The 25638-nt window shown below is 42.7% G+C and overlaps 1 protein-coding gene across 7 annotated transcripts in view; it reads left to right on the top strand.

The window, feature by feature from the left end:
• TRIP12 (thyroid hormone receptor interactor 12) overlaps nucleotides 1-25638 on the top strand; it is a 124697-nt gene that overhangs the window by 2916 nt on the left and 96143 nt on the right. For 4 of the 7 annotated variants that reach the window (XM_090054339.1, XM_090054338.1, XM_090054337.1 and 1 more), the window contains exon 2: nucleotides 11026-11107. The exons of 1 other annotated variant lie outside the window; for it this stretch is intronic. The gene's annotated coding sequence lies outside the window, so the exon portion shown is untranslated. Of the gene's footprint in view, nucleotides 1-11025; nucleotides 11108-14546; nucleotides 14628-21992; nucleotides 22013-25638 lie in introns of those variants that run through there. 2 more of the 7 variants (XM_090054334.1, XM_090054335.1) reach the window with 2 other exon arrangements.

The following is a 25638-nucleotide window of genomic DNA, read 5'->3' as shown; positions in this document are numbered from 1 at the left end:
GTAATGGAAACATTAAAAAACTTCCCCATCTATGCCAGCTAGGGGCCAGAGGCAAGCTGTCAACATTTTGGTTTTGTACATTACATTTACCTGAGTGTTTATCTGCACTTAAACTTAGTGCACTTTTTCTAGTTTAACTTTCCATCTTGGAAAATGCTTAAATAAAGTTAAAATGCGAAACCATCAAGAATAGAATGTGAAGGGAAAAGACCTTTTAAGTGGTGGATGATGCCTGCTACTTGTGTAGCATTGCTTAAGCCCAAAAGTAAATTAAGTAGGAAGGATTCAATGTTTGCCTCTGCTTGGCAATTAGATCCTTAAGACATACTCTTTTGGGAGGTATCAATACTTAATACAGCCAGTAGGGTAAGCTAGCTGTTTAGCTTGATTGGAAACATGACTAAAGTCTAAGCCATAAAACATGGACATGGAATTTCCTAGTTAGTGTAAATGAGGCCCGAACACTCCCTTGACAGGGAGTCTGATATGATAACTGTACTTTCTTTATATAGATCTGTAACTGCTGGTGTTCTGTAGATTAAATCACATTTGGCCAAGTAATATATTAAATATTGTAAACTGCTTTATCATGGCTTCTTCATGTTGTAACATGCTAAAAATATATTCTTTTTCTGTTCTGTCACACCTATATGTGACTGCAGAGCAGTACACTGTACTACCAAGTAGATGAGACTTGTCCTGGTTCTTTTCCTGGCTTTGCCACTAGCCTGCTGGATTACCCAGGGCAAGTTGCATTATTTCTCTGCTTCCATTTCCCCTGTCTATAAGATGGAGATAGAATATTATCCTTTTTTTTTTTTTTTTTTTTTTTGTAAAGCACTGGGCTCTTTAAGTGTAAAGATCTTGCACATCTGTCACTTATTCCTACTATTTTCTATGTAGTATATAAGCTGTTGTGATCCCTTTCTGAATCTGCTTTTTTATTGTTGTCTCTTTTTTTTACGGGAGTTGCACTCCTGTCACAAGATTTCATGGTTGTGTTTGCCTGCCGTTTCTTAGTTTTGACACTTTTCTGAAGTAAAATGCCTTACAAGTTAGTTTAATTGATGTTATCGCTCAACGGCGTGGTATTATGTCAATAGGTTGAACAGTTATCTATTTGTTTAAAATATTGCTATGTGCATCCCTGTCCATGGGACGATAAATTGGCATCAGCTCATCCTTCTTTTATGTATTTATTTTTTCCTTGCAGCTTTTCCAGTCGTATATACGAAATACTGTATTCCCTTACGGTAGCAAAGTTATCATAACTCCTTTCTTTTTGAGACTAAAGCATCTGTTTCTGATAAAATGCACATAATAGATTTTGCTAAAGAAAATCATAAAACCACTTTCAGAACATGAAATCAGTCCTCTGGAAAATAGAATAATTCTAGCAACATCTCCTTAATAATTGTCTCCAGTATGCAGTCAGGAACTTTTTAAGTCAGTAAATTTTTAACTAGGTACCTTGAAGTGCTAATAATGGCAGTGAGTTTTGGGCAGCCAGAATATTTAAAAGGGTCAATTTTTGTTCTTTAATTGTCCCACAGCCCCTAGCAAGATGGATGAATCTGGTTATGCTTATTTCCAATCATATTCTTTGATTCAGTCTGGCAACTAGCATGCATAATCAAACTATTCATCCACACCATCTATAGCAGTGCTTCTGTTGCAGTGTGCTGACTGAGGCTGAAATCTATTGACTTAAAAACATCACTAAAAATATGGCTGAAATCTGTAATTGATCTGTCATTCACCTTGCATCTTGCTTTTGATGGGATTGTTATGAAGTTTGGAGAGTTAGGCTCAATGATGTCAGCCACTCTTCAAGGCACACTCACTGCTAACACTTGTCTTTAGTATTAGGAGAACATACAGCACACTTATCATTTGAGCAGGGATTTTTGTTTTCCCATTTTCACTCCAAATTGCTACAACTAAGACAGCCTAACTGGCTCTGCAAGACATCCTTTTATCCCCCCTGCTTCTTGGAAGAACCTTTGGTCTTTATCTGATCAAAAGCCCTACAATTACATGTGGCTTTATGCATATACTAGCCAATTGCCTGTCAAGAATGGCGAGGAGGGGAGCAAGGATGGAGTGCAGCCACCTAATGCCCCAAGCTGCTGCTGTTCTGCCTCTTGCAGGGAGCTGGTTGGGGAAGCTAAGGGCAGCGCTATTGGCCTCAGCTCCCCCACCCTCTTTCCAGTCCTTGGCATGGCTTTGGACTCATGGTGGTGCTCCCTCATGCTTGGAGCACTTTGATTGGCTGACGGAAACAGCCAGTCAGAGTGCAAATAAAGTGAGATAGATGGACAGACAGAGACTTAAGCTTTTATACTATTGGAATTAGAACGCGTCTTTCTTTCCCTTTACTGCTTTAAAAAAATACGCTATATCATACTTTTTAATAACTTTATTTTACCTAATGTTTGTATCTCAGCAGGTGGTTAATTATACAGAACCATTTTATTTCTTGGATAGAAGTTGATAAACAGACAAACAACAACAGTTTTACAATGCAGTGTAAGGAGAGCTTTCTTTGGCCAAGGGTGCTAGGATATGGGGAGTATTTTTCCAAATAGCACAGGGCTTGATGTCCATTTTGAACAGGCAGGACCACTGTCTGAAGGTCTTAGCCATAAAACTCTGTACATGGTAAACTGCAAACATATCAAGATTTTCTGAAAGAGATAAGGTTGAGTAATTTCTCTTGGGAGTTGAACCTGGAGTTCAGGAGCCTGTAGGAGAAACCTGGATATTTCAGAAAGAAGCCTGAGATTTACTGTTCTTGTACTTTATGTTCACTATGAATTTTTCAAACTTTTCTGGAAGTCAGGAAGCTACTTTCTCCTTAAAATTGTGCATTTATTTGAACAAATATTTTACTGACACTTATCTGACTAATACAAACATATTGCCCATAAATATGTTGAGTGGAGAGATTTGGTAAACTGTTGGCTATTTTCTGTAAAGGTGAAAATGAAAGCATAGCACTACCTCCTTTAGGAGCTGGAGTGTTTAGGAAACTCAAATAATGTTATCTGTTCATGTGACAGATGCTGGGTTTGTAAGAGTGCGCACTTTATTGATATGACTTGTAGGTGACTGAAATTACACTGCCACTCTTATAACCTAATTCATAGCAGCTTTAAGCTTGAGGTAGTAATTTATCCCTAAAGTGCACACATCTTAACTTGCTATGGTCAAAGGTGTTTCAACATGAGACAAAGTAGATGGACCAAATATGACCAAGTAACTGCAGAGAACAAATCTTTACTCCAAAGACCACTTATACATTTTGAACTTCATGCCTGTTTGCAGTATATAATACTATGACTGTTTGTTTTTATAAGCAAGAGTTAACACAAAACTTGCTAGCCCAATAGCTGTCCCAGCAACAGATTTTCAAAAAAACATGCATTATCTATCACTCAGATTTTTATGTACACTTCCAGCAAAACAATGATTTTTAAGGAAAAGCCAGCTGGTCTTACTGAATCCAGTTACTGGAATCAGTGTGCTTTCCTCATTGTACATGTGTTTTCAAACAAAAATAATTCTTTGTCAAAAACGTAATTGTGAATAAGGGTATTACTTCTTCAGAGTAATTGGGTGACAACTTTGCTGTATTAGCTAGATTCTCTCTTCTAATAACTCCTTTTACTGAAGTAGCCCATTAGAATTCTTAGATCTGGAAAAAAAAATTTACAAATGTACTGGTTGGGTTTTTTATTTATTTATTTTTTAAATCAGTTCGGTTCTGGAGCTGTGTATACGAAGACATTAAGCAGGAACAGTAATATCTCCCTAGTTTAGAAACAGTATAGTACTTCAGGTTTCATCACTTACGGGCTTAGGTTTGTCATTTAAAGGTGTTGACAAATGGAAGTGAGCTGTAGGAAATTTTAAGTCTGGTGATATGTGGACTAATTTGAAGAAAGATCTTAAGGAAGATGTATGGAGCTAAAGAGGTGGTCTGTATGGGTAAGACTCTCTTTGAAATGGTTATGTGTAAATGTCTGCCAGGACATGGGAGATTTTACAAGCTGATTTAGAGAAAGCAGTAGACCAGTGCTTCTCAACCTAATGGGACTCGAGGCACCTTCCTTGTGAATTGAATGGTACCCAATTTCAAAAACCAATTTTTATATATTATAGGGCTTTGGGTAATGGGGGCGAGGAATAAGCCTGAGCCCGTACTTGTCTTAACTTGTTGCAACTCTTGACATCCTTCATGGGATCTTGCAGCACCCTGGTTAAGAATCATTCCAGTAGATGTAGAATAAAATCTTGCATGCGCAGTAGAGAAAATAAATATACTCTCTAGCAGCGTACCTATACATTGGTCCATATCATATTGGTACCAATACAAGGAAAATTAACATGATCAATAATCAGCTTTTTTGGTTGATGTGGCTGATTAATGTCATTGACAAATGCCGCATGCGGCCAGCCTAGCCTAGCAGCTTGGACAGTGGAGAGCAGCGTCTGCCTAAGTCTGTTGCGGGGGTGGGAATCAAGGCCCCTGTAGTGAGGGAGTGGGGCTGGGGCAGGCGCTGCCCAAGTGGGGCAGGTGCTGAACAGAGCTGTGAGTGACTTGTTTCGGGGGATGGGAGGGACAACAGATCCAGCTGCTATGCGCATTCCTGGGGGGAGCCATGGAGGGCACGTGCCCTTGAATCTGTGTGGGTGAGGGCGGGCTCCTGCTGTGGGCTCAGGGTGATGCCAGGCTCTTCTTGGCAGGAGAGCTGAGCTGGTGCTGTTTGGGCTGTGCAGTGCTGGAAGCGGGGGCACAGCCCACACCAGTGCCACTTTTGCTTGGGGAGGGCAGCAGCCCTGGTTCAGTCTTTCCTACTGCTAGGAAGAGCCCAGTGCTGGCCCCAGCCTGCAGCAGCAGCCTGCCCTTGCCCTGTACACAGGGCCGGGGGTACACCCTTCCCCCTGCCCCCAATGGCCATCCTGGGGGGGGTATAGTGGGAGGATCTGTGCTGAGCCCCCCAGGATGAGCTGCTTGCAGCTCCATGCCTTGTCCCGGCTTGGCAGTGTCTGCCCCAGTCCCGCTTCTTCATTCCAGGGGCCTTGATCTGCACCCCCCCTTCCCCCCCTGCAAATGGACCTACCCACTGGACACTGGTCTCCAAGCTGCCAGGCTGCATATTGGCAATTGGTATTGGCTGATTATGGCTTGTTAATAATTGAACATTGGTATAGGCCCAAAAAATCTTTGTTTTTATACACCCCTAGTATTTTCTGTGTTCTTGGAAGTGATGGAAACTAATTGTCTACTAGAATGGGGGAAAATGCTTCAATATTTTACTAGTTTCACTTTCTAGATTTAAAATAATGGTAATGAGGAATGAGAGTTTGTATCATAACACAAGCCTCCTAGGTGGGTGTTTGAGGTGTAGGTGAGGGAGGGGATGACCAACTTGTGTATTCTCTAACAGCTTTTTGGTAAATATCACCTTCCTGCCCCCAACTTGTGTTAGTATGCCTTTCTGTCTTTTTATTATGGCTTTCAAGTTGAAGAGCTTGATTAATAGGTGCTGTCAGACTCTGGTCCTATACCCCAAACTAGTAAATATCATTTTACAAAGTCTCTAGAATAAAGTAAGTATTGAGGAGTTGCATTTCTCATCTGAAAAGTCAATGCTTAAAGCTTGTTTTTTCTGGGGGGGTGGGGTCATCAACCTGAAAATCTCTCCAATTGATTAGCTATCTAGGTTAAGGAAGAATACCTGGTTTTGTAAGCAGCTAACTTTCAGATAAACACAGGTTTGCTTCTAGGATTTTCAGAGGTAAATTAAATTAATCATTTGCTACAACAAAATAGGAATTTTGGGGGAATGATTGTATGATTTTAGTGTCCATTCACTCAGCTCTTCAGGGTTGTATTCAGTTGAGTGTTTCAAATACTCTTGATCAAGGCTTGTGCACTGGTCAATATGAAGTCCAGATCGGAGGAAAGGGTTTAGTTTGTCTTTGAATGATAGATTTACTGTATACTGGAGCCCTGCTTGCAACCGGGTTAGGGGACAGTGACTGTCCATGATATGACTGTCTAATATGGACGGGTCCTAGCTTGGTTAAACCAGGAAACTTTTTTTTTTTTTTCTCCCCTCCTGTTTGTTTTCAGAAAGGGAACATTTCTAAAGACTTAATTTGTGTGACTATTTGAAAGCATACATTCCCCATACAGGCTACACTTTAGCTGAGAAATAAATAATAATTAAAAAAAAAAAAAGAATCTCCTCTTAGCTGTTTCAGTTGTTGATAGGAATTTACCTAATGTAAAACTATAAATACATTTCCTCTGTTCTAATTCTGATCAGGTAGCTGAATTGTTAGTTAGCCTTTAAACTAGGGGAAACTTCTGTTTTATTTTTCCTTGCCTCTTGTATCTTGCACTAATCAAAGCAAGAATAAAGACTTAGTTGAATGGTTTTACCAGTAGTATCGAAGCTTTAGGCCTTATCTGCACAGGACTGAACTTCTCCCTAACAGCTACTTTAGTCTTTGTGAAGCATTTCTAGGTACTATCTAGTGGTTTTTTGACTAAGTACCCTTTCAAAACTTTTCAGAATTTAGCAGTACCCCATTTAACAACTAATATACATTCTATTATGATAATAGAAATATTATAATTCTAGAGTCTGGGGATGCCCAGCTGGCAAGGATGAGGTGCTGGGACAGAAGGCCTGGGAAGGGGGCAGGCTAAGGATGTTCTGTAGTTTTCTATACTACTATGGGATGAAACTGCCCCCTATATACCTTGGTTTTCAAAAGACACATCGGGGCTGAACTGAGAAGCAGTTGCAGCAAAAATTGCTTAAGTTTTATAAGCAGTTATAAAACTTTGCTGCTGCTTTGGTTCTGATGCCTCCTGAATTTTGAGGCACAGGAGGCAGTTTCTACCTGTGGCACCTCTGACTGTTTCTTGCAGCACCCTGGTTAGGTTTATTGCTTTTGTATTGGCTTGGCTTTCTAAACAGAGAGCCTACATATCGTGTGTGGGGGGGGGGGGGGGAAGGGCAGTGTTCCATAATTTGGAGCCCTTGTTTCCTTCCTTCTGTTTCGTACCTTTTCAAATTCCTTATTCTTTCTAATCCTATTTTGTTAGGACATTTTGCTCGTTCTTTATTGGAAATCCTTGCCAAAGACATGATAAATGCTTTGTTTTCCTAAATGTAGATTTCTGGCATGTGTTGGGGTTTCCTCCTGCCCCCCCTTCCCAGTTGGGAGATATCAAACATGAACACATATTTACAAATGTGTATGTGCACTGAATGACACAGCAGTAGAAAGATTAAACTACATAAACTGTTTAAGCATGGAATAAAGTCTCCCCAGAAACAAAATATGTATTTAGTTGTAGATATCAGCATCTAGGTTTTTAAACTTACTATAGAACACTGCTGTCTCTTATTCCTTCTCTCTACCTGGCCAGCTAGAAAAGTGAGAGACATGTAAGGAGGACTTTGTCTTAACACCTGCAGAACTTGGTGGCATTTAGGTCTGTGCTACTCTGGTGCCATGGCACTGTTCCTCCTCAATGGGAGAATGCATAACTTTTTTTTATATGCATTTGGAAGAATCTGAGTAGTAGTACAATAGGGACAGGCGCAGAAGGTTAAACATAAACTGCCCTGCTCGTTTCTTTATTTCTAGCATCTCCTGTTGTGCCTTTCTTTATCCACTCCTGAACAGTACTGAATGTGATCATATGTGTCTATTCACTTCCTTAAAAGTGTTTGCAAACTGGGGAAATTAATGGCTTGAACTGAGCACCCTTAGGTTTGACATTTCCTGTGCATAAACTACTGTCCTGAATAAGTTGTTGTTTCAACATCCAGAAGTTGGCCTAGGCTGTGGTTATCAAACTGTCCAGCCCACAAGCTGAATGAAGGATGTGGGGTCTGTCCACTAGCCAGATCTGGCCTGTAGACTGGCATTGTGCCTGCGCCCCAGCCCTTGTGTTACATGGCATGCATGTGCTGGTCTGTGGTATATGCTTCATGCTGTACTCATGCAGAGGCCAGTCTGTGGGCCTGATTCAGGCTGGCCCCTGATCCAGCATACAGGGCTGGTCTGGCATGGGGACTGCATGCAGTATGAGCCCTGGATTGGCCCCATGTGCATCATGCAGCACATGTCAGACCAGCTGTACAGGCTGCATGCAGTGCATAGGGCTAGGGCATTTAGGTGTACAGCCTGAGACCCACCCTTGTGGGCCATATTGTTGGCACCCTTGGCCTAGGCCAGTCCAGTTCTAACTGCCACTCTAGCAACTGCACTTGTAAATGACCCAGGCACATGATGGCCACAGTGTTACATTTAACTACTCCAGATCTACATGTCAATTATTTGTAGCTGCATTTTGGAAGTCATTCGAGGGGGACTGGTACTGAAGCTGATGGTTACATAAGGGATGTTGATGAAGAAACTTAAACCTTTGTTTCAAGTGAGCTGTTCTGACATTGAAAGCATACAGCCCTTGGATATTTAACTTTGAAATAATACTGATGTTGAGATTTCCATTTATGTCACTGCCTGTTTCAACATAATGCTAGCTTGTGTGTTTCAAATAATGTTTTAGGTTGCCTATAATGCAAGAAGATAATACTTCTCTGCTTCTCTGCAATTGTCACTTCTTTAAATACCTTGGATTCTGAACACATTTGTAAATAACATGCAAATGAAATGACATCTTAATGCTGCAGCCTTTTGGGATGCATAAAGTCCTAAGCATTGTTTTCAGAAGCTGCACTTTCAGGGAATTCTGTGTCTTACAGTATTGGAGAGGCAACGATTTCTTAGGGTGGTGTCTTTTTATTGGCCCAACTACGTAGGTGGGATAGAGTTAGACACACTTCTGAATGCAAGACATTCTTCATCAGTCTTGATCAGAACAAGCAAGAAACTAAATTTTAAGCATCTGTACTTGATTTAGGTATTTAAGTGTCCTTTAACTATAAGGATTATAAGTGTCTGTGGTCTACTGGCCTGTCTTGAGACACTTGCACTTTCAGAAGTGCATTTCAGACTGAAACAGTCATGCTTCAGGGTAGGGGTTAAATCCAACTTGTTGGTGGGTTCAATTATTCAGAAATGGTAGGAGATCAATTCACTCAAGTAGTCTATAGTTCTGTAATTTAACAGCTTTAAAGCAGAAATAGTTGAAGTGGAAACTTGATGTATATTAAATAGCCCTTGATTTGAGGAGTGCCTTGTAGTCTGAAACTGTTGGAGTTGGTTATAGTCCGCTAAAAATGTCACTGATGCACAACTTCATAGAACTTGTGGCATCTGTACTGTCAGCCAGGCTGCATTTGTCCTCATTTGCACTTGCAAGTGTCCTCAGAGCAGCTGTTTCAGGGAAACATCAAGGCAGGCAAAGGGTAGTCTTGATGCGATTCCTGAAGACCTGTTTTTTGTATTTCTTCCTCCCCTCTATTGACTTTAATTTTCCAGTCTTTACATTTCACATAGTGATACTGCACAGCAGAGAATGTGTAAGCTACTGTTGCCTCATCTGACAGATATTTTAATTTTTGCTGTATTCAAGTGACTAAAAAGCAAAAGAAAGAAAGAAGCATTTATAGAAATTTGAAAGGCAGCATATGATTATTTACCTTTTCATCACCTTTTTAAGATGCGGTGTAATGGGACACTGGCACTGGGTCTCCTGTGCTCATAATACAGAGAGGCAAAGTGACTTACCTGGCTAGCACTTCCACAGTGGTTTAGGTTATACCACAGAATCCAAAAGTTTGAGGTTTTATTATACCAGGTGTTGTAACTCCTGCGTCTGCTGCATGCTGTTACTTTAGGTGAGTCCCTTACTTTGAAAAGAGGAGTTTATTAATATTTAACTGGTTAGGGAGCTCTTAGGTTTAATTAGCATTGACCTGTTTTAAAAAAAAAATCTGTCACATAACAGCCATTTATAATATGCAGATTGGAAGCATGGTTTAGTTATTCTAGCTCTATTGCTTTCTAAACAACCTAGATAGGATTGAAGTTTTTTCTCTAGATGGAGAATTGAGACCTGGAAGTGTCTTAAATGCATTCAGAGAGAAACCTACAGCAGCAATGATCCTGTGAGGCTCTGTTGGAGCAGATGGTGGTCTAAGCATCAAGTTTCAAATATTCCCTGGGGAACTTATAAAATCTGTACAGGTTGGCTCACATACCCACCCTTGAGGTTAATGCACTGAATTCCAAGCAGGTCAGTGAGTTAGATTATTTTTTTTTTGGCCTCAAACTGCCACCATTGTATGAAGGTACAGAGTGCTTTCTGGTAATCTTTGTAAGGGTATAGGGGCTCATTTTGATGTTTCTCTGACTCATAAACACACATTGGAAGCATCTGGGTCGTGTGTTTTATCCCTTGCCTAAAATTGCTAGATGATAGGTGCTAAACAAATTTTAACTACCCCTCATGGCATAGTCAGGTCTGGGTAATTCATTACTCCAAGGGGGGATGTAAACAGTGGCAAACTCTGCAGTACTGACCAGTTATCAGGAGGAGATGTTTGGGTGAGAGGACACTGGTAGGGAATTGTAACAATGGTGAATCAAACCCTAGTGGCAAATTATCCTATGGGGAAATCAGCTAGAGCTTAGTGCATTTCATTAGGCCATAGTATATTGGGACAGCTGTGTTTTACAAGGATGCTCCTCAGAAGATTGAGTAGCAGTGACTTGTTTAGGATTGTATTAAAACACATTAAATACAAAGCACTCAAATGATGAGTAATTGGGTATAGAATTTTAAGGTGAAATGGAGGCTTTGCTGAAGGGTGGCCGTGTACTCTGTGCCCTTCACAGAAAAGCATTAGTCTGACCTTATAACTTCCACGGGGTGCAGAAGTACTTGTTGGCTTTATCAAACTGAATCTAGCTGAGTAGTTTCATGCTACTTGGCAAACTGGCAGTGTTTTAATGCATTGGAGTGTGTAATTCTGTCACTCTTTTCCCCTCTCTCCTCCCCTATTTTTATTTTTTTTTTAACTGCAGGTAAAGAGATTACTACTATGCAGACGTCAGAGTTAGAACTTTAGTTTTGTGGCTGAGCACTTGAATCGGGGAATTGTCAAAGGTAAGGCACCATATTTAGCATTTAAATTTTGCCTCTCATGATGCAATTCCACAATCAATATTTAATAAGATGATAATGTACTAGTTCTAAAATGGTAACTTTTTTTGTAATTTTGGCACTTGTCATACCCCAAATAAATTGTCTGTAATACAGTATTTTTGTTTCATATAAAAAGAACTAGCATTTCACATGCTAAAGAGTAGTGAAAATGTGCTGCTAAGCTTATAGAAACTTCAGTAAGCCCTTATTAATGCAAATAACATGAATACTTTCAGCTGCTAAATACTTATGGTATAATTGATTTTTTTTTCATTGCACCTGCCAACTGCAAATGTATCAAACCTAAAAATTGGCAGCAAATATTTTTAAGTTTTCTGTATGCTTGCTTTTCATTAAAAAGTAAAGAAACAACTTGAAGTTCAATTTTTTTTTTTTTTTAAATGCTTTGAAGGGTTTTATATGAAATGTATCCAACCAATTTTCTGTATCAGTGCATAGTATAGTTCAGTCCTGTTGGGTGAAGGTAGTGAGGGAAACCTGGGAATAAGAAGACATTCCTTTTCTGCAAGGATAATCTTTAAATTTAGTCTTATTGACACTCATATACTAAAACGCATAAGGATGTGTAAGGGTTTACTTGTGAGAGATGCCAGTACCTTTGAAATCAAACCTGTTGGGCCATTGTGGCTACAGTACTAGTGTATGTGTGAACCATGTTTATTATATAACAAAACTAGCATGTGCAGGTCAGGAGGAACCTGGTCTAAAACAGGGTTGTAAGGCTGTACTAAGATCACTTGTACCTGCGTGATTCACAGCTTGCTCGGTTTGCAGTGGGTTGCCAAATTAAGAGATGCTCAGCTGTTTTCCTATGCCTTTGACTTAAGAGGATGTTACTGCTTTGATCATCTGAAACAGTGGCTCTCCACTGGGGGGGGGTGTGGATCCCTGCAGGGGCTGTGAGCAGGTTTCAGGGTGTCCGCTGAACCTGACATGGTGTGGGAAGAAGCTGCCTTGGCCCCCCAGGGCTGAGGCAGTCCTAAGGAAGAGGTGGGGCCCAGCCCCACAGTCTCCATCTTGTGGGTGGCACTGGAGGTGAGCAGGAAGGCTCTTCACTGCCACTGCTTAGGTGAGTTAGGCCTTGGGGCTCCCTGCCACTGAGCCCTGCCTGTTGCACCTGGGGCTGTGTAGGCATGGGCTGGGGAGCCAGGCCTGTCCTTAGGAAGAAAGTTTGAGAACCCCTGATCTAGAACTCTCAGCAGTTGCATGCAACTTCCCTATGGCTCTGTGTACCCTAGGGTACGTCTTAAGGTTGTTTTGACCCCCAGTCCTGCCTTCCAGTCTCTTTGAAAGGAGGATTTGTGAAGTATCAGGGTTATACTGTAACCCAGCAAGAGTATGCCCTTTGTGCCCACATCCTATGTGAGAGTGGGGTGTCTCCATGATGCCAGCTGCCCAGGGGTACTAGTGGGAGTCATGTAACGTTTAAGGAAAGAATGGCTCATTCATGCAGTGACTCAATTTTAGTAGTTAGCATCTTATTGTTGCTCCCTTTAGGGGGAAAAATATGCTTCCTGAAGGGCCCCTCCATCTCTTCCTTGTCTCTTTCCCCATTCCCTGTCTCTGTCTCCTGTCCTCTTCCTGCATTTTCCTTTGCAACAGTTTCAGTCCACATGGACTTCACTTAATCTCTTGCCTGTTCAATCTGCTAATATGGTTATCAATTGTGTAGTTTAATGTTGACATGATGTTAAGGTTACCATTTGGAAGACAGAAACTTCTTGACAAGTGTGTAGAAAATCAGAGTAGTCTGACTATTCTGTGAGTCATGCAAATGAACTTGTGAGATGAATCTAGCCTTCAAGCTCTGTATGACTGCTGGTCAAAAGATAGAATATTTTAATTGCTACAGGAGGTGGCAGAATTGGGTTGAATTTACACTTTTAGGTCTGTCACTTTTAGCCTTCTGGGTATTTCTTCTTGGCAATTTATATCAAACTCCATAAAGATATCTGTAGGGTGGTCCCATCACTGTAGATATGACTTGTATATTTAGCTGTTTTTATAGCCACGTGATCAACACCATCTTGCCTTTGGTGTCAGAAGAAACTTTATTTTCTTTAAATTGTCTTCTTCCACCCCTCCCAACCTAAAATGTTGTTGCTTATTAAATACACACAGTCCCTCTTTCCTCTGTTTTAGTTTTCCTGTATGAATTTAGTCTAGTTGATGGCTTAAAATAAACAGTAGGAGGAGAGAATATGAAAAAAAGCTTTAGGACTGTGTACGGTATATATTAAAATCCAAGAGGAGGTTCAACATGGGGAAGTGAAGGGAGAGAAGGAAGCCCCTCATCTTTGGATTTGAGCACAGGGTGGTGGTTTGGGGACAGTGTGGGGGTAGATAGGAACTCCAGCTCTGATGTGGGCTTGGTCTTGGAGTTGGAGCTGTAGCTGGTGCCTTGTCCCTTTACCAACTTGGGGGTCATTCCCCATCCCCCCTCCACCACAATGGCCACTTACTGAGATTTGAAGCCCGGCCTTGCTCTAAGTGGGGGTATGGAGCACCTGCTGGGTTGGGGCTGGAGCTGGAGCTGGCACCACTATCACCAGACTGGGCCAGGACCAAAGTGGTATGGGAGATGGGCAGCCAGGGGCAAGGGCTAGAAGGGACAAGGAGTTGGGGTCAGGCTGCTTGCCTCCCCTTCCTGCTGTTTGTTTTTCAGAAGGAGGATGAATTTAAGATGACCCTCCAATAATTAGATTCTCTACCTAGAAAACTATAACAATTTGTACATTTTTCTATGACTAGAATTTCATTATTGGGGGTCGTCTTAAATTGGAAATAGTCTTGGATTTGGGTAAATATTATACTTTACACTTTTCTAGAATGCTGTACGTCTTGGTTCCTTACATTTTTTTTTAATGCCGTTTTAGTCACAGCAGGAGTGCCTTGTAATGCACCATTAAACGGTATGGCTAGCCACTCCACGATAAGAGTTGCATGTTGCATACTGTTTTCAGCTTTATGTAAAGAGTGAAGGGGAGGGTGGTTGTTACTTTTATATATAGTATTTGTTTATGTGACAGCAAGATAAATGGTGATCCTAGCACTTGGAATGGCACGTGTTTTAATAATTTTTGGATCTTATGAGAACTTGTTCAATGGTATAGGGCCAGCTCCCAAGAAATTGGTTTCCTACAGGTAATAGAATCACACACACACGTACGTATGTACGTACATTTGGAAGGGACCTCAGGAGATCATCTGGTCCAGCCCCTTGCTTAAAGCAGGATCATCCCACCCAGTCCTTTGTCTAGCCAGGTATTAATGTCCAAGGATGGGAGATTCCATGACCTCTCTAGGTAACCTGTTCCATTTCTTTATTACCCTGCTTGAATTTTTTCCTAATATCTAACCTAATCTTCCCTTGTTGCAGCTTGAGACCATTGCTGCTTGTTCTGTCATCTGCCACCACTGAGAACAGTTTAGCTTTATCCTCTTCGGACCCACCTTTCAGGTAACTGGAGGCTGCTATTAAATCCCCTCCCTCCCCAGTCTTCTCCTTTCCCCTACTAAATAAACCCAGTTCCCTCAGCCTCTCTGTAAATCATGTGCCACAGCCTCCTAACCATTTTTATTGCCCTCTGCTGGACTTTTTCCAATTTTTCTACGTCTTTTCTGTAGGGGGGGGACCCAAAACTGAACATAGCACTCCAGATGTTGCCTCACCAGTGCTGAATAGAGGAGAGGAATTGCTTGAGCATAACCACTACTCCCCTACCTCAGTGTCATCTGCAGAGTGTGCACTCTGTGCCATCTTTTGAGTCACTGATGAAGACATTGAACAAAACCAGCCCCAGGACTGACCTCTGGGGTACTCCGTTTGATACCAGTGCCAGCTAGACATCAAGCCATTGAATACTGCCCTCTGAGCCTGACAGTCCAGCCAGTTTTCTATGTACAGTCTATTTATCCAATTCGTACTTCCTTAGTTTGCTTGCAAGAATGTAGTGGGAGACTTATCAAAAGCCTTGCTGAAGTCAAGGTATATATCATGTCCACTGCTCTCCCTACATCTGCAAAGCCAGTCGTTTAATCATAAAAGACAATCAGGCTGGTCAGGAATGACTTCCCCTTGGTGAATCCATGCTGACTGTTCTTAATCACCACCACCACCTCCTCCAAGTGTATAGAAATGAGTTCCTTGAGGACCTGCTCTGATTTATTTTTCCCAGGGACTTGGGAGAGGCTGACCCATCTGTAGTTCCCTGGATCTTCCTTCTTCCCTTAAAATGGGCACTATGTTTTGCCTTTTCCAATCATCCAGGACTTCTCCCAATTGCTATGAATTTTCAAAGATAATGGCTAGTGGCTCTGCAGTCGCATTGGCTAACTCCCTCAGCACCCTCAGATGTATTGCATCCAGCACCATGGACTTGTACATGTCCAGCTTTCCTAAATACTCCCAAACCTGTTCTTTTGGTACTGTTGACTGCTCACCTCCTCCCTAGACTGTGCTGCCAGGTGCACTAGTCTGGAAGCTGACCTTGTCTGTGAAAACTGAGGTAAAGGCATTGAGGATTTTGGCCTTTTCCGCATCATCTGTCACTAGGTTGCTTCCCTCATTTAGTAGAGGACCCATACTTTCACTGATCTTCCTCTAGTTTAGGAGTAGGCAAAGTATTTTGGCCAGAATGTCAAAAAACATCACAATGCCTACCTTGGAAGGTGCTGGAGTGCTGGCATGCCAGAAAAACAAAATGAGGGCAAGGGGTACATGGCATGATGCCCTGCTTGTGCCCCATGCTCCCCAGCCCAGGCTCTGGCTGTCAGCGACTACCCCAGCTCTGGGTAGCTGTTGGAGCCTGGGCTGCCCCCAGCAGGGCTGGCAGTGTCCCAGCTGCCTGCTGGGAGCAGACTGGGCTCCCAGCTGGCAGCAGCTACCCAGAGCCGGGGCTGGCTGCAGCTGGGAGGCTGCAAACAGCTGCGCCAGGCTGTGGAGCCCCAGTATCAGCTTCATACCTGTGCATGGGAGCAGGTGGTGTGGGAGGGACCTGAGGCAGCGCAACCCTAGTTTCTCCACCGCTCTTAGCACAGAGGTGGTGACTTGGCTCTGGAGCCTGGTGCAGCTGTTTGTAGTCAACCTGGGCTCTGGGTAGCTGCAGCAGGCAGGGTGCAAACAGCTGTGCCAGGCTCCACAGCTCCAGCATCAGCTCTGTGCTGGCGGCGACTGTGTGCACACCTCTGAGCAGACGGTGGGGCAGTACAGCCGGGAGTGGTGGAGAGATCAGGGTTGTGCTGCCTCAGGCCCCTCCCCAGCTTCCTGCTCCAAGGCAGGCAGGCAGGCATGCATGCATGGTACAGGGCTAACACCTGGGCTCCGGAGCCTGGCACAGTTGTTTAGAGCTGGGGCCAGCTGCAGCTGGGAGGCTCCAGGGTAGCTGCTGTCAACCTGGGCCGCTCCCAGCAGGAAGCTGGGATGCTGCAAGCCCTGCTGGGTGCAGCCTGGGCTCCGTCGCTGGCAGCAGCTACCCAGAGCCGGGGCTGGCCATGGCGTGCTGAGGAAAATGGCCTTGTGTGCCATGGTAAGCATGTGTGCCAAGGGTTGCCGACCCCTGCTCTAGTTGCTGATGTAATTGTAGAAGTCTTTCTAGTTGCTCTTCACATCCCTTGCTAGCTGTAACTCCTGTGCTTTGGCTTTCCTAATTTCATCCCTGAATGCTTGAGCATTATTCTTATACTCCTCCCTAGTCACTTGTCTAAGCTTCCACTTGTAAGCCTTCTCTTTTTTGGTCATAGCTTTGACTATGCAAGGGCTTCCAGTTCTTTCTAGTCATTTCCCAGGCTCTGTGCATCTGTGTACAGACACTTGAGGTAGCTAGCCAATTGTCCTACTTTCTCAGGAAGAATGAGAAGGCCTCCCCTGTTGCACCTTCCTGCTTGTGCTTCCTCACTAACCGCAGGGCTTTGGTCTCCATCCCCCCGGCAAACCTAGCTTAAAGCCCTCCTCACTAGGTTAGTGACCCTGTCTGTGAAGATGCTCTTCCTTCTCCATCCAATGGATCCTATCTCTTCTAGCAATCCTTCCTGGAACAACATCCCATGGTCGAAGAATCCAAATCCCTGCTGGCAACACCATCTGCGTAGCTATGCATTGATCTGCAGGATTTGCCCACTCCCAGCTGTGTCCTTCTACTTGCCCAGAAGGATTTGAGGAGCGTGTCACCTGAGTCCTGTCTCCTTCACCCTTGCATCCAGAGCCCTACGGTCACTTCTGATCTGTTTGGGTTCTGCCCTTGCAATATCATAGGTGCCAGTATAGTTGAGCAGTGTGCTATAGCAGTCAGAGGGCCAAATGAGTCCTGGTAATCCTTCCATGACATCTTGGATGCAGGCTCCAAGCAAGCAGCAGACCTCCCAAGACAACGGGTCAGGCCAGCAGGTGGATGTCTCCATCCCCCGCAGAAAGGAGTCTCTAACCACCACCACTTGTCACTTCTTCTTGATGGCAGTGGTCTTGATCCTCCCAACTTTGAGGAGGCCCAGAGGAGCTTCGTACTTTGTAGCGGTGTGTCTGAAGAGCAGAGCAGTCAACCATGTAGCTTTTTATTTCAGTGCTTTTAATAAAATATATATCTCTATCTTTTCAGTTGTCTTGTGCTCAGGCCACTGAGTGGTAAGAACAAATTGAGCTCTAGCTATAGAGTATTATGGAGTTTGGAAATTGGGTTCCTTTGAGAAGATGTTTGCTTCAGTGTTCCTGTACTATTTGAATTTTTCTGCCCCAACTTTTAGGTACATTATCACATAATCTAACTGGGAGGTGATGAGGGCATATTTAATAGTTTGGGTCACTTTTTTTTTTTTTTCTTCTAGGATGAGACTTTCCTGGGCCAGGTTGTTTAACCTCTGGCCTGTGGGCCAAATGTGGTCTGTAGAGCTTTAGAATTTGGCTGGCAGGATTCCATATGGGTCAGGAAATTTGGTGGGGGAGCAGTGCACTACTGTCACCCTTCCCCCACTGCCAAAATCCTAAGTCCTGCTGGGCAGCTGGGAACCTGGCCACAGCCTCCCACACGGCCAGATTGGGGCCAGGTGATGACACTCCCCCTTCCCTCTGTGCAGGTGGGTTGGGGCCAAGCTGTGCCCCTTCTTGCAATGAGGCTGGACCATGTCCCCATCCTCAGGGCAGGTGATTTGGGGTCAGCTAACCCCTCCAGTCCCCGTCCCCCCCCCCCCCTTTTTCCTTGGGGCTGGGCCACATCCCCATTCTTCTGCCCAGCCAGGTTGAGGCCAGGTCATGCCCCCTCTCTCCCTAGTACAGTGGGTCAATCCTGCCTTACAGAAGATGGAGTTGACAGTAAATGTTTGCTGATGTTGCTTTCACTTCAGTTTAAGTGAGAAATTTGCAATAAATCTAACTGGATTGAACTTGTGCTGTGAACCTTAACCAGGGGGATACTGCATGATGAGGTACAGCCGGTTATTTCTAGCAAAATCTCCTTGTAGTTTGGTTGCAACCAGCTGTGCAGCTGGAGCAGATCTCATTAAAATGATTGGCCATTTTGGCATGGCTTTATATTAAGTACTGCTACTAGTCGCTTCCTATAAGGTTGCTTTATTCCTCCCAGTATGTAGGCACTGTTACCTGTTGCTTTTAGTTTTGTAAAACTTGAGCTGTTTGCATTTTTCCAGGATACTGACTAATTTAGGCTGCATCTCTCTCTTTTGCTGCACTCTGGCATGCTCTCTTGCTATTTGTAAGAATGAGGTTAAGCTAGGCAAATGTGGTGGGTGTGTGTGTGTGTGTGTGTGTGTGTGTGTGTGTGTGTGTGTTTTTAACCTCCTATTCCCTCCCCCCCCACCTCTTCCCCCTCCAACTTGGTGTCTCTGTTTTGCAGAAGGGACTTGAAACTTGCCCATGGGGCATCCTTTGTGTCAGGAACGTGGGCTTTGCTGTTCCTAAGAAAAACTGCCTGCTTTTTTTTGGCCAAGCTATAAGCATTTGAAAAATTACATTTTACTTATGGTCAGCAGCCAGAATCTCCAGATCTCATCCTTGTTGCATGCTTGAACCTCTGTGCCTATTGCTGATTATTAGGAGAAACATGTCAGCTCTGCAGCACAACTGCCAGCCATGGCAGAAACATACAGGTGTAAAGTCAGAAATTACTGTAATAGTATTTCTGAGCTGGACTGGATGTGGTTCAACCAAGAGCAGGAAGCTTATCTCATCTTCTCTTGGGGACCTTTCTGCTGACCTTCAGGAAATGTAGAGGTGGATGCCACTTGTTTTAAGGGTACTCAAGGCGGGTGGTGATAGTGCTGGGACAGGGAGACTGGAGGGACAGAGGCAGCTGTGGCTACCCCAAAATTTGCAGTACTCCCCTGCTCCCAGCACAGCACCTGCCCAGCCCAGCCCAGCCACCCACTACCCTGTTAGCAAGAGCCTGGCGCAGCCCCTGTCCCTGATCCTGCAGTGGACAGCCCTCCCTTGTGCCCTTTATGCCTCCCCTTTGCTGCTTACAGCAGTGGAAGCTGTCCTCTCCCTGACTCCCATACCCCCCCCCCCCAAAATGAGCTGCCTCGGTGTCATTCCCTCAGTTTGGGGGCTTCATTCTGCCCCCCTTGGATCCCTTCGCTCCCTCTCCCCAGACATTACTGGCTGGACGCTGGTCTCCAAGCTGCTGGGCTGTACTCCTGGCTGTGTACATGCATGTAGCATTCATCAGCAACGTCATTAGCCACGTCAGCCAAAAAAAAGGCCGATTGCTGATAACTGCAATTTTCCTTTTATCAATGCTGATACGATATGGATCAATGTATTGGTGCATTTCTAGGGTATACTTAGTTGGCAAATTAATTGAGCTGCTCACTCTTCCTGTGCAACATATGAAAGCTGACCATTGTATATTAGTTCTGGGTGGGATGAAAGAGGGTAAATGATGCAGGACTACTGAAATTAGTTTTAGCCAGTTCATAGAGCAGCAGTTCTCAGCTGCTTTTAGACTCAAGGCTCCCCTCAGAAAATGCCACCTCTTAATTTTTCAGTTCATTATTTTTGACTACAGGAAAACAATAGAGCAATTTTTTGATCTGGTTTGGTCTCCCTGAGTTCTTTGCAGCTGGATTGTTTTTAATGTTATAAATTGTTTTTTGAAATCTCTGCAAAAACCTACATGCGATTTACAAAACTAAACTAATGCAAACATTGTTAGGTGTGTCTGTCACCCCTGCCACACTTGGAAGGATCTCAAGGCACCCCAAAGTGATTTGGCACTCTAGTTAAGAACAACTGCCACAGAGTTCAGTAAGCAATTACAGTTCTTTGTAGTTGTGGTGTGTAATGTTTGGTTATTATAACTAGTATTTTTGAAAGCTTTTCACTATTTGTACCTCAGCTGACAAAGCTCCATTAAAAGATTTTTGATGTAGTAGATCAGTGGTACTCAAAGTTTGAGTCTCACAGCCGGGATAAATGCTGCAGGGTTGGTCCACAGGCTGAATCCAGTGCGAGGTTGGCACATCAAGTCAATGGGTGCAGCCCTGCATGCTGGATCTAGCTGTGGCACCATCCCAAATGCTGGCCTGGCCTCATGTACCACATCTGACTGGCATAACCCCATGCAGGACTGTCATCTGGCCTGCAATATGTACCAAGGGCCAGAGGCTGAAAACTGCTGGAATAGATGGATTGCTGTAACTGGTATCTGTAGTGCAATCATCCTCATCTTATTGTACTTGTCACTGGCTCCTGTAGTCCATTTTTAAGTTGTTTGTGAGCATTAAAGGAACAGATCTAGAACTTGCAAGAAAAGGGATTTTTTCTCATTTTGTGACTTCATTTTCAACAGGCTCTCAGCACCTTTTTAAAAGCTAAAACATCCAACCACTACTTACAGACCAAATTACAATTAAAAGGCATTTATAATACTGCTGCATAGTCAGAAATATGGACAACCATTTTTCATTGCACAGTTACTTGAGAAATCTTAAATAAGTGAACTATCTGAATAGAAGGATTTAAGATGGAAAAAATAAGCTGTATAAAACACAGGCACGGGTGACCTTAATGAGGGCCAGAGTGAAAGTGAGGGGGCTGATAAAACTAAGTGCTTCGAAGTTGATTACATATGTATTTAAAAGCTTTAGCATTTCTAGGGATAGCAGAAAATACAAATTCATTCCAAATGGCAGTCAGTATTAGGGAGTGTCTGTTTCCTGTATTTTGCAGAGACTTTCTGGAGATAGATGCTCTGTCTCGTTTGAGGAATGGTGTGTGTGTGTGTGTGGTTTTATTGTTCGTTGTTTTTTTGTTTTTGCTCTTGTGCTTTCTGTACAAAATTTGGATGGAAGGTGGCCCCAGAAATTTTGTGATTGTAGAACAGGATTTTCTTGGTGGTGTGTTGTTGTTTTTGCCAAAATCCAAATGTAGACTAACAAAACTAGATTCTTTTCCTAGCCATGAGTGTTGCAGTCTTAAACTAGATGGTGGTGTTGTCTTTCCTAGTGTCATCAGTTACCGTGAAACAATCGCTTGGAGGATACTGGATGGCCCTGCTCATATTAGTGGTCGATATCCACTTAGACTAAAGAAAATTAACTGGATTAATTTTGGCAGAAAAATCTAGCTAATGTTATCTCATGTTTTGAACCTGTCTTCCAGGTACTGAAAGCTCCCATTGACAGCTGAATAGGGGATAAAAACTTTCACCTTTTGGCCCCTACAACATGTGAGGCATTATGTTGACACAGGGCTTCTTGCCCAGCTGCCATTCCCCACATTGCTGTGGTTGTGAGGGCAGATGATGGAGTCTCTGGGTTCTCTTTCCCTCTGACACTTGCTTCCTGCCTCTGCCCCATGGGGTGGGGCAGTGTGGCAAGCTTCTAAAGGAGCCAAGGGTGAGTGTGGGACTACTTCCTGAGTAGGGGGAGGGGGATTTGCCCATCTGGGGGGGTTGGGGATCACAGCCACATGGTGCAGAGGTGGAGATGGGCACATTGTGCACCATGGCGGGGGTGGGGGTGGCGCTCATAAGAATGCATGTTGTGGCACAGGGCATCATGTTCATGTCCCCATATGTATTGGGGACAGGGAAGAGTTGTGCTTGTAGACCCATGTGGTGAAGGGAGGGGAGTGGGTCATCTGGTGCAGTGGTGGAGAGGAGGTGTGGGTGTACAGTGCAGCATGGAAATGTTAGGGCAGGGGAGTATTTGCATGACCTGGGGGCTTGTGGTTTGATTCATGGAGTGTGTGGCTTCCAGGGACTTAAGTTGCACAGCCCTGTGTTAATCTATTTGATATGCCAAAAAAAGGAGGAGGGGGGAAAAAAAAAAGTGAATAGCATAAAGCTGCTTTAATTTCTAATCTGTTGCAGTGCCACAATACTTGTGGATCAAAGCATGTGTATTTATCTTGCTTTGTAGAGTGCCTAAACTCATGCTTGGTTTGTAACTATCTTACAACTGACAACTCCTTTCTCAGCCCAGTCCCCTGCCCATATATCATTAAGAGACTCAGCTCAAGGAAACAGTCACTTGTAATTCAAGGCAATTGGATGAATTAACCTGGCAGAATACTACTATCAGGTGGATGGTGTAACTGTTCGACAATTACTACAGTCTTTGGAAACTTTTTGGTACAAGTGACTTTAGCGTTTTGCTCCCTTCCTGATTTGCTGCCTGCCATGCACAGGAGCTGCCCATGCCACTTGTGGCACACCTGCTGCAGGCTGGTCACCCGTGCTTTAGATACTACAGATGATGGACATTAGTAATCATAACCCTGCAGGGTAGAACTAGACCCTGAAACACAATGGTTTAAAAAGTGTTGCTTAAAACCCTTGTGCAACTGTTCAGTTGCACCATTTGTTTATAGAACTTCTTACAAGTGCCAATTTACAGAGTATTAATGAGTCGTAAGGATTATCTTTAATATAACATGGGGGTGTGGGGAAGCATTTAAAATGAAACACCTGGTAATACTGAGCAATGAAAAGAAATCACTTTGAGGGGGTTTAGCAGTAACAGTAAGTGAGTAACTGGTGAATACTTATTTAACATGTGAATCATACTTTGAACACAAACTTTTAAAAACTAATAAGTAATTGTCAAACTTGTGCTTTGGCAGATCTACCCCTTGCTATGTAATAAAACATGGTAGTCCATGATGGGATGGATTTGATTTTTAAATTGAATTGATTTTAAATTGGTGGTTAGGAAGTCTCGGTTTTAATCATAGTTTTCTACAATAGTGCGTTCTTGTTTGATACAACCATTATAGATATTATTTACAACTCTGAGAGAGATGTAGGTTTGTTTGTTTTTTTTAAAAGATACACATTATACATTTTTAAAGCAGTGATTGATTTTGGTGATTTTTATTAACCAAAGTGAATAGAAGCAGATACTTGTGTAGTCATTGGGAGGTGAACTACTTCCAATTCACTAGATTAATCATGGGTATTTGGGGGGCGGGTATCTTTGCCATGCCATATTAGGCGGACAACAACAATCGTCACCAAAAACAACAAACATTAACCTTTTTTTTATTTAACTAAAACAACAAGCGTATGCATTTTTAAATATTTTTCAGTTTTCATCAACAAACATGTATAATTATTTTAACAAAACAAGCATATGTATTTTTGTATTTTTTTAAATTATTTTAGTTATAAATGTGAAATATTTAAATTAAACACAACTATTTCAGCCAGGTCAACATTAGAAACTTAGCATACTTGCAGAGAGAGGGTATTATCTCTCACCTCTATATACTGCTGTTAAGAAGGATGTTATCTCTGGAGATACGAATCTATAGTTTGAGAACTGAAACGAAGCATCACAGAGATGCTTAATAGGATCTTCTACAGACTGAGCACTGAGTTCAGTTGGGTAGAGTGGTTTTCTTTAATCTTTACTAATCTATAGAGGAGCCTCTGGGAACCCTGTAAGATTGGGACCCTACTATAGTCCAGGGTCTACTTGGGCCTATTTTTAAAACTTCTTTTCTAAAAAGGTTACATGAATATATTGTTACAAATAGTATATAATTAGAAGTATATAATCATCATTCCATGATGATATTTTTGAGCTTTAATGTAGTTTTAATTTAAGATATCTTTATGTTGGCTTTTATTCTTTCGAAAAGCGTTTTAAATGAACAAAAAATTTAAATAAAAAAATCTGATTATTAAAACATTTGAATCAGATTTTTATTTAAGCATTTTTTTTTATTCCACCATTGTCCATGAGAACAACACAAAAAGAAGCTTACTAACCACTTGATTCAGATTTGTTCAGACACATCCTCCTTAGTCGTTGCCTCCCAAGAAGCATTTCTCGTACATTTTCATTTGAGAACCAGACTGTGCATCTCTTGCAGTGGTTTTACGTCTGCGTGCGTTGCATCACTTTTTAATGGAGTGGTACAAGAATTCTTGAAAGAAGTAGTGTTTTTTTCCAGATTAGTTTTTTCTTTCCTTCTTATTTTGTTTAGAAGACTTGCCATGACACTTTTTTTTTTTTTTTTCTTTTTCTTCCAATTCCTAGGTATTGAAACTGACACTGAGGGTATTGTCTGAAGGACATTATCAGTTCTGTTCAGTCCTGCTTTTGATACTCGTATTGCTGCTTTCTGGTTGCTGGATCTGCTCTTTCGTTTTTGCTAGATAACTTTCTTCCTGTTCCTTATCCCCTCACCTTGTGTATGTTTTTTGTTGTGTTGGTTTTTTTTTCTCTGAACAACAGAACAATCGGATTTCAGCTCGTGTAAACTATTGCAGTACAAAATGCGTACAGTTTATTTGTTTGGAGATGGAGGGAGGCAGTTGTAAAGTTGATTGGGTTTGTTTTTGTATCTTTGTCTCTGTGTGGAAGGAGATGGATGGAGTAAGGTCGTTTTTCTTGAAGTACCCCAAATCATCCATAAGCAATGACTGATAGTCACCACGCAAATAAGGAGTCCACCAAATTTAGAATTTTACAACCAAGCCCATCAGAACTTTGATAGGAAAATGGAATAAAATTGGAGTACAGAATTATTTGGAGTAGGCTTAGTGGAAGGTCTGGTGGGATGTGTGGTGATGCCTCCTGGAGTCAGAGCCTAGCTCCCAAAGCATGTGATGACTTCGCCAGCTTCTTGTACACAAAAACAAAGCTCCTTGGTTCTCCACATAATCTGTCCTTTTAATATAGTATGGGGTGGCCAGATTTCCTAATACTTCTAGCCACAAACCAAAATCTTGATGCAGCAGAAACTGTGGGACACTATTGGAAGAGGAGCATTCCCTAGAGCCAGAGATCTCTGTACAGCTTCTCTTCCCCCTTCTTTCCTCCCTGCCTCCCTCTGTTGCAAACAGTAATTTGTTTAAATAACCAGTAATAAGCAGGAACTAAAGAAAATCAAAAATAGAAAATAAATGAACAATGAGGGAGCAAATACATGATTTTTAACTACTTAAAACTGTGTGGGAGCAGCATGTGGCTCATGAGGTGCTGCTTGGCTATCTCTGGTATGGTACATGGCC

This window comes from Crocodylus siamensis, chromosome 6, assembly GCF_052110815.1.
Source record: "Crocodylus siamensis isolate JL-2025a chromosome 6, ASM5211081v1, whole genome shotgun sequence".
Classification (NCBI taxonomy): Eukaryota; Metazoa; Chordata; order Crocodylia; family Crocodylidae; genus Crocodylus; species Crocodylus siamensis.
The sequence above is the reverse complement of the archived record's forward strand: the minus strand, read 5'-3'. Positions and strand labels throughout refer to the sequence as shown.